This window comes from Mus pahari, chromosome 9, assembly GCF_900095145.1.
Source record: "Mus pahari chromosome 9, PAHARI_EIJ_v1.1, whole genome shotgun sequence".
NCBI classification, from domain to species: Eukaryota; Metazoa; Chordata; class Mammalia; order Rodentia; family Muridae; genus Mus; species Mus pahari.
Genome location: NC_034598.1, coordinates 46,930,571 through 46,938,607, shown reverse-complemented (window position 1 = coordinate 46,938,607; position 8,037 = coordinate 46,930,571).

Below are 8,037 nucleotides of genomic sequence, written 5' to 3'. Positions count from 1 at the left end.
CTGTGAAGACAACAGAGCAGGCAGATAGTCCCAAAGTACACATTCAGCAGCCACAAGTGTTGCTCTCCACAAAGGAACTCCCCCACCATGAGTATGCTAACAAGAGAACATAGACCTCATGGCCCCTGTGAGACAAACAACCCATTCAAATTGATGCACATTTCTGTTGTGGGTTTTGTTCTATTTTTTACAGAAACTTGAATAAAAGGGCAAGTTAAGAATTCAACTTTACCTAGTAATGCACACAAAGCTCTTTTACAGTTGACATATAAAAGTGTTTCAGTTACAAAACAGAAAATTAAATAAGACAGTGTCATGTTCTCACCTTCTGACCTCTGCTATCATCTCGATATTCCATTTAAGCATCCAATAGTAAGAAAGTATATTCCAGCCACTTATTTAGCATTTACCTATAGAACAATCTAATTCTGGCTTAAATAGAATATGCTAATTGTTAAACAAGTAAGACTCACAGACATAAAAATCATATAGTATCTCCCTTTCAACCTTAATAATCTTTTTCAGGATATTGTGACTGGGATGGCTACCTAGGAAGAAAAGCTCCTTCTTGATGTTGGTATTGTAAGTGTTCTACAATGCCAAATGACGACATAAAGCAGCATTTTTATTTTCATGAAAGACCATAGGGATTATATACCAATATTGTGTAGTTATTCTCAGGAGGAATGTGTTCAAAAACAACCACAAAACCATGTTTCTTATGCAATTTGGCTTTTGTTTTCTTATTATATTTCCAAAGATAGTATATTGTTATCAATTATTTTGTTAAAGATACATACAGTTAACTAAATGTTTCTAATTGATGCCCATGAGCAACCAGAAACTCTAAGGACTGTGCCAAAGCAATCTTTATGAAACTCTATTACAAAGTTACCACTCAGATCTTTGAAATACAAACAAGTGTGGTTTAGAACACAGATGCACTGTAAACATCCCACATAGACATTTCCAACCCTTCACTAACAATCTTTCAGTTGAGGTAGCATAAAAGGTATGCATCACCAAAAATTTTTGAATTTCCCATTGAACTTTTGAAAAACTTTGATGAAGTGTTTCTTTTCTTTTTTGGATTAGCAATTTTTCTATTATTATTTTTTCATTTTTATTAAATATTTTCTTTATTTACATTTCAGATGTTATCCCCTTTCCTGGTTTCCCCTCTAAAAACTCCCTATCTCATACCACCTCCCTCACCAACCCACCCACTCCTGCTTCCCTGTCCAGGCATTCCCCTATACTGGAACATTGAGCCTTCTCAGGACCAAGGGCCTCTCCTCCCGTTGATATCCAAAAAAGCCATCCTCTGCTACATATGAAGCTGGAGCCATGGTCCCTCCATGTGTATTCTTTGGTTGGTGGTTGAGTACCTGGAAGGTCTAGGGGTACTGGTTGGTTCATACTGTTGTTTCTCCGAAGAGGCTGCAAGCTCTTTCAGCTCTTTTGGTCCTTTCTCTAGCTCATCCACTGGGGACTTTGTGTTCCCAATGGTTGGCTGAGAACATACACCTCTGTATTTGTTAGGCACTGTCAGAGCCTCTCTGGAGACAGCTATATCAGGCTCCTGTCAGCAAGCACTTGTTGGCATCCACAGTCGTGTCTGGGTTTGGTTACTGTATGTGGAATGGATCCCCAGGCTGGGCAGTCTCTGGATAGTCTTTCCTTCAGTCTCTGCTACACATTTTGTCTCTGTATCTCCTCCCATGGATATTTTGTTCCCCCTTCTAAGAAGGACCAGAATATCCATACTTTGGTCTTCCTTCTTCTTGAGCTTCATTTTGTCTGTGAATTGTATCTTGGGTATTCTGAGCTTCTGGGTTAATGTCCATTTATCAGTGAGTGTATACTGTGTGTGTTCTTTTGTGATTGGGTTACCCCACTCAGAAGGAACATTCCTCCACTGCTGGTGGGATTGCAAGCTGGTACAATCACTCTGGAAATCATCCTGGTGATTCCTCAGAAAATTGGACATAGTACTACCTGAAGACCCAGCTATACCACTCCTGGGCATATCCCCAAAAGATGCTCCAACATGTAATAAGTACACATGCTCCACTNTGTCCATAGCAGCCTTATTTATAATAGCCAGAAGCTAGAAAGAACCCAGATGTCTCTCAACAGAGGACATCTGAATACAGAAAATGTGATACATTTACACAATGGAATACTACTCAGCTATTAAAAATATTGAACTCATGAAATTCTTAGGCAAAGAGGTGGAATTAGAAAATATCCTGAGTAAGGTAGCCCAATCACGAAATGTTTCTTTTAAGAAATGAACAGCTCAAAGTCTGGCCTCACAGCTCAATAGATAAGATAACCATGAAAATTACATTCTGCCCTGGAAAGTCTCTCACTAGGAAGTGCTTGAAGCATTACTTTTTTTTTCTAATTTTGAAGGTATTTTAAAGTTAGTTTTATTTTTAATTAACTTAGAGCACAGCAGGCATCCTAATGGTAGTTTCATATACTGATATTATTATCCTTCCACCTCTCTCAATGGCTTCAACCCTTCCAACTCCAATTTTCCCTTCCCCTTAGTTATATTTCTTCTACCACTTTCCCAACCTCCCTCAAAGCCCATCCCCGACCCCAGGACTTTTTCTTGTTTTTAGCATCTGTACACACTTAGTCCCGCATAAATAACACATAAATTAGATGTTAGGATCTGATATGAGGAAAAACTGTGGTGTTTGTGTTTCTGGGCCTGAGTTGTCTCCCTTGGTTGTTGTGTAGGCTGATTCTACTTTCTTTCTATTGTGAATAGAACAGAAATAATTAGAAGAAAATTTTAACCATTTTGAAACATATCTACTGCAACTTACTGGCAACCAATACAATCTATTTATGTTTTCTGTTCCTATTTTATATAATTATATAGAATAAATATAATTAAAAACAAAAACTAGAAAACAGACTTTCCAAAATCCTTTGCCAAGGTATATATAGTATATTTTACCATACTGTTCTATAGCTCTCTTAATCTTAAAGCATTTTAATATGATATTGATGCTATATATTTCCTAAAAATATATTACATATTTCCTAAAAATACATTGATGAGGCATTGAGATGCCTCAGTGAGTAAAAGGCTTGTGCTGACAAACTTTTGTTCAAATTTGATTATTTGTATACACATGCTTCTAGAAGAGCACCAACTCACTCACATTGTCCTCTCTCAACTACTCCTTCAAAATAGATATAACAAAAAATAAAGATAGTTACATTGAAACATTAGTGATCTTAAACATACCACACTGAGTTTTTTGTTTGTTTGTTTTAAATTAAGAAACCAACAGTAGCATAACACCATTTGCTAAACTAATGCCAGAAACCAGTTTTGCTAACTTTCACACAAACGATTGTTTGGAGAGAGAAAGTCTAGAGTTCAATTCAAGGTTACATGTTGTGCCCAGTAGTAAGGTCTCTGTATGCTCTAACATGCGTGAAACCTCAGTGTCTTTCATGATTTCTCACTTATAAAGAATAACAGTAAAGCTGTAATGGATGAAGTTATCTAAATCAGGGTGTAGAAAAATCTTTTCCTTAACAGTCCTAACCAGATGAAGTTGCTGATGACCCATTTATTGATGATTTTCAAGGTCTGCTGGCAAAGGAAGATTGGTGGTTACCACTGGGGCTGTTGCTAGTTCCACTCATGGTACCTGAAATGGGAGGGAATTGTGGGTGAGGAGACTTCACTGCAGTGCTGGGGCTGGGCAAACAGGAAGAGGTGGAGGTCATGTGACTGTCGTCCAGTTTGCTTCCTTTTGTAGTGACATTAAATTTGGCCATAAAAGATGGACTAGATTTAATACTTCATATGGATGTTAAGTGAAAAGAAAGATTCTTTATCTAAAGAACTTGAATCTGAGAAGGATTCTGTATTAGGAAAAATGTGAAATAGTTTCTGTGACCACTGTTGGGATCTGGAAATGCTTGACAGTTGGTAGGCTTTGGGCCATAGTTTGTTAATCTCAACTAATGACTACATTACGTTCTCTTTGATTGTTCTTGTTATTATGCTGTTCTGTGAACCCGTAGAAAACAAGTGCTTTTTATCTTGAAATTCAGCTAATGGAAAGAATAAGCATAGAATACTGCATTCTATGCACCCATGTCACTGTGAATAACAATTTCTTGCATATTTAGCCGTTTTAATTCCTGTTTGATTTTTACTTCTCTGTTGCTATGCAAAAAAAAAAAATAAAATAAAAATGAAAAAAGAATAACAGCAGTTATTTTATGAGTAATATAAGTAATAAATGTTCTAGCATCCCCTTTACAACCCCCATCCCACCCTCTGCCCTTTGCTCCCCCACCCATCCACTCCTGGCTCACCCCTCCAGTATCCCCCTTTGCTGGGACAACAAGCCTCCACAGGACCAAGCGCCTCCCCTCACACTGATGCCAGATAAGGCAGTCCTCTGCTACATACATAGTGGGGGCCATGGACCCACCAATGTGTATTCTTTGTGGTGGTTTAGACCCTGGGAGCTCTGTGGGGTCTGGTTAGTTGACATTATTGTTCTTACCATGGGGTTGCAATTCTCTTCAGCTCCTTCAGTCCTTCCTCTAGCTCTTCTACTAGGGTCCTAGGTTCAGTCCAATGGTTGGCTATATCTGCATCCATCTCAGTCAGCTGCTGGTAGAGCATCTCAGAGGACAGCCATACCTGGCTTCTGTGCAAGCACTTCTTGGCATCACCAATAGTGTTGTCAATAGTTGTTGTCAGCAGATGGGATGGAACCCAAGGTAGGCTGGTTTCTAGATGGCCTTTTTTTCAGTTTCTGCTTCATATTTTGTCCCTGCATTTCCTTTAGATGGGAACAATTCTAGGTTAAATTTTTTGAGATGGGTGGGTGGCCCCATGCCCCCACTGGGGGCCATGTCTATCTACTACAGGTAGTCTCTTCAAGATCTATCTCCCTTCTGTTGGGTATTTCAGCTAATGTCCTCCCCATTGGTCTCTGGTAGCCTCTTGCATCCCTGGTATCTGGGACTTTCTTTTGGTTCTCCCCATTCCCCACTCTAGTGGCTATTCCTGGTTGTCAACTTGACTATATCGGGAATGAATTACAATCCGGAATTGGAAGGCTCATCTGTGATCCTAATCTGGAGTCAGGGAGATGCAAGCTTCTGACCTGGATCTTGGCATGGAGATCTTGAGGCATAGTGACTATGTATCCCAGAAGATTAAGAAAGGGAGGTCTCTGAGTTTAAAGTCATCTGTGACAAAGCAAGTCCCAGATCCAGGCATGGAGGCAAACACCTTTAATCTGGGCCACACTTTCTGCTGGAGACCTACATAAGGACATTAGAAGAGGGAAGATTCGCTCTCTTTTTTCAGCTGTTTGCCTTGTGGGACTGAGCAACTGCTAGATCCTTGGACTTCCATCTACAACTACTACTGACCATTGTTGGGGAGTTGAAATAACAGACTGTAAGTCATCAACAAATTCCCTTACTGTAAAGAGGCTACCCATAAGTTCTGTGAATCTAGAAAACCCTGACTAGACAGAAGTTGGTACAAGCATAGTAAAGTAGTCCTCTGATAACCTGGCCATGTTTTGGGGAGGGCTGTGAAAGGACTTTGGAACTTTGGGCTAGATGATCCATTCAGTGTTAAGAGCTCTGTGGGATGTTGTGCAAAAGCTTGGAAGATGATGTTGAGAACAGTGCAGAATATGGAGGGCTGGCTTGTGAAACTTCAAGGGGAACATTAAAGACTCTTAACAGGGCCATTGCTGTTTTGATTGTGAAGATTCTGTGGGTTTTGTTGGCTGGGCCTGAAGAATCAGCTGTGATTAACAAGATACCAGAACTAATAAAGCAAAACCTTTGTATTACTGGGATGATTGATACTGGTTAGCTAGAATTAAGAAATTCGAGAAGATTAAGAAGAGACCAGCATCACTGAGGTGACATCTTCTGGGAAGTGTTTTCTGAGAACACAAAGAGGCTATGTTCTAGAGATAGCCAAGGTTGTACCTAGTGCTGCAGCAGGACTTGGTAGTGTGTAAGAGTCACCCAGGTGGTACTGGTTTTGAAGGCATGAAGGGATCCTGAAGAGCAGCTGAGGCTCGACACTGTGAGAGGCCATGGGAGGCGAGTGGTGAAGGTGCAGTCTCAGTTGCAATTGGTGACCCAGGACTTAAAGGGGTCATGCAAAGGAGTTGAGGCTTGGTACCATGAAGAGAGCCTATGAGAGACTATTAGTGAAGCCTACTTACAGCAGAAGACAGCAGTATTTTGGAGATGCCAGTACCATAAATTACCCCCAAGAACAGCAGCAGCAGTGGAGTACAGGCTTCTGGAGCCTAGAACACAAGTTATGTGCTTCAAAGGGCAGAGCTGGAGAAGTGACCCAAGCCCTTGGAGGAATCCAGAAGATTTTGGATCCCAGATATTGGACAGCTGGAGTCAGATTTGATTGTGACTGTGCCCTGATATTTTTCCCTCTTGAAGGAAGAAAGTATTTTAGTGGAGCCCACAGGTAAGAGACTTTTTAATTGTAAAAATACTTTGAATTTTAAAAGAGATTGGATATTTTAAAGGGATTCAAATTTTAAGAATTTGCAAAGACTATAGGACTTTTAAAGTTATTTAGATATTAGGGATGAATAAAAAAGTAAGGGTTGAGGCTTAATAGTGATGTGTTTGTGTGCCAAGTTGACAAGGGGTCAATTGTACTGGCTGGTTTTGTGTGTCCACTCGACAAAGTCTGGAGCTATCACAGAGAAAGAAGCTTCAGTTGTGAAAGTGCTTCCATGAGATTTAACTATGGGGCATTTTCTTGGTTGGTGGTCAAGGGGGAGGGCCTCTTGTGGGTGATACCATCTCTAAACTTGTAGTCTTGGGTTCTATAGGAAAGCAAGCTGAACAAGCCAGGGAAAGAAAGTCAGTAAGAAACATCTCTCGATGGCCTCTGCATCATTTCCTGTATCCTGACCTGATTGAGTTCCAGTCCTGACCTGTTTTGGTGATGAACAGCAGTTTGGAATTGTAAGCTGAATAAACCCTTTCTTCCCCAACTTGCTCCTTAGTCATGATGTTTTTTCCAGGAATAGAAACCCTGACTAAGACACCCACCCTCACTGCTACATATTTCTATCCATTCTTCTGTTGAGGGACATCTGGGTTGTTTCTAGTTTCTGGCTATTATAATTAAGGCTGCTATAAACATAGTGGAGAACGTGTCCTTGTTATATGTTGGAGATCTTTTGGGTATATGCCCAGTAGTGGTATAGCTGGATCTTCAAGTAGAACTGTTTCCAATTTTCTAAGGAATCACCAGATTTATTTTCGAAGTGGTTGTACCATCTTACAATCCCATGAGCAATGGAGGAGTGCCCCTTTTTCTCCACATCTTTGCCAGCATCTGCTGTCCCCTGAATTTTTGATCTTAGCCATTCTTATTGGTGTAAGGTAGAATCTCAGGGTTGTTTTGATTTGTATTTCCCTGATGACTAAGGATTTTGTGGGAGGAATAGTGTGGCCCCCTTTGTATAAATGCCAGGCCGCACAGCTGTATGCCAGCCAATCAGGAACTGCTGTTTAGAAGAGATGCTTTCAAATACAGAGGTGGATGCTTGTAGCCAACCATTGAACTGAGCATGGGGTTCCCAATGGAGAAGGTAGAGAAAGGGCTGAAGGAGCTGAAGGGGTTTGCAGCCCTATAGGAAAAACAATATCAACCAACCAGACATCCCCAGAGCTCCCAGGGACTTAACCACCAACCAAAAAGTACACATGGAGGGACCCATGGCTCCAGCCATATACGTAGCAGAAGATTGCCGTATCGGCATCAATGGGAGGAGAGACCTTTGGTCCTCAGAAGGCTTGATGCCCCAGTGTAGGGAAATGCCAAGGCAGGAAGGCAGGAGTATGTGTATATGGGTGGGGAGTGCCCTCATAGAAATAGGGGGAGGGTAAGGGTTAGGGAATTTCTGGAGGGGAAACTGGGAAAGCAGATAACATTTGAAAGGTAAGTAAATTAAATATCCAATAAAAAAAAAA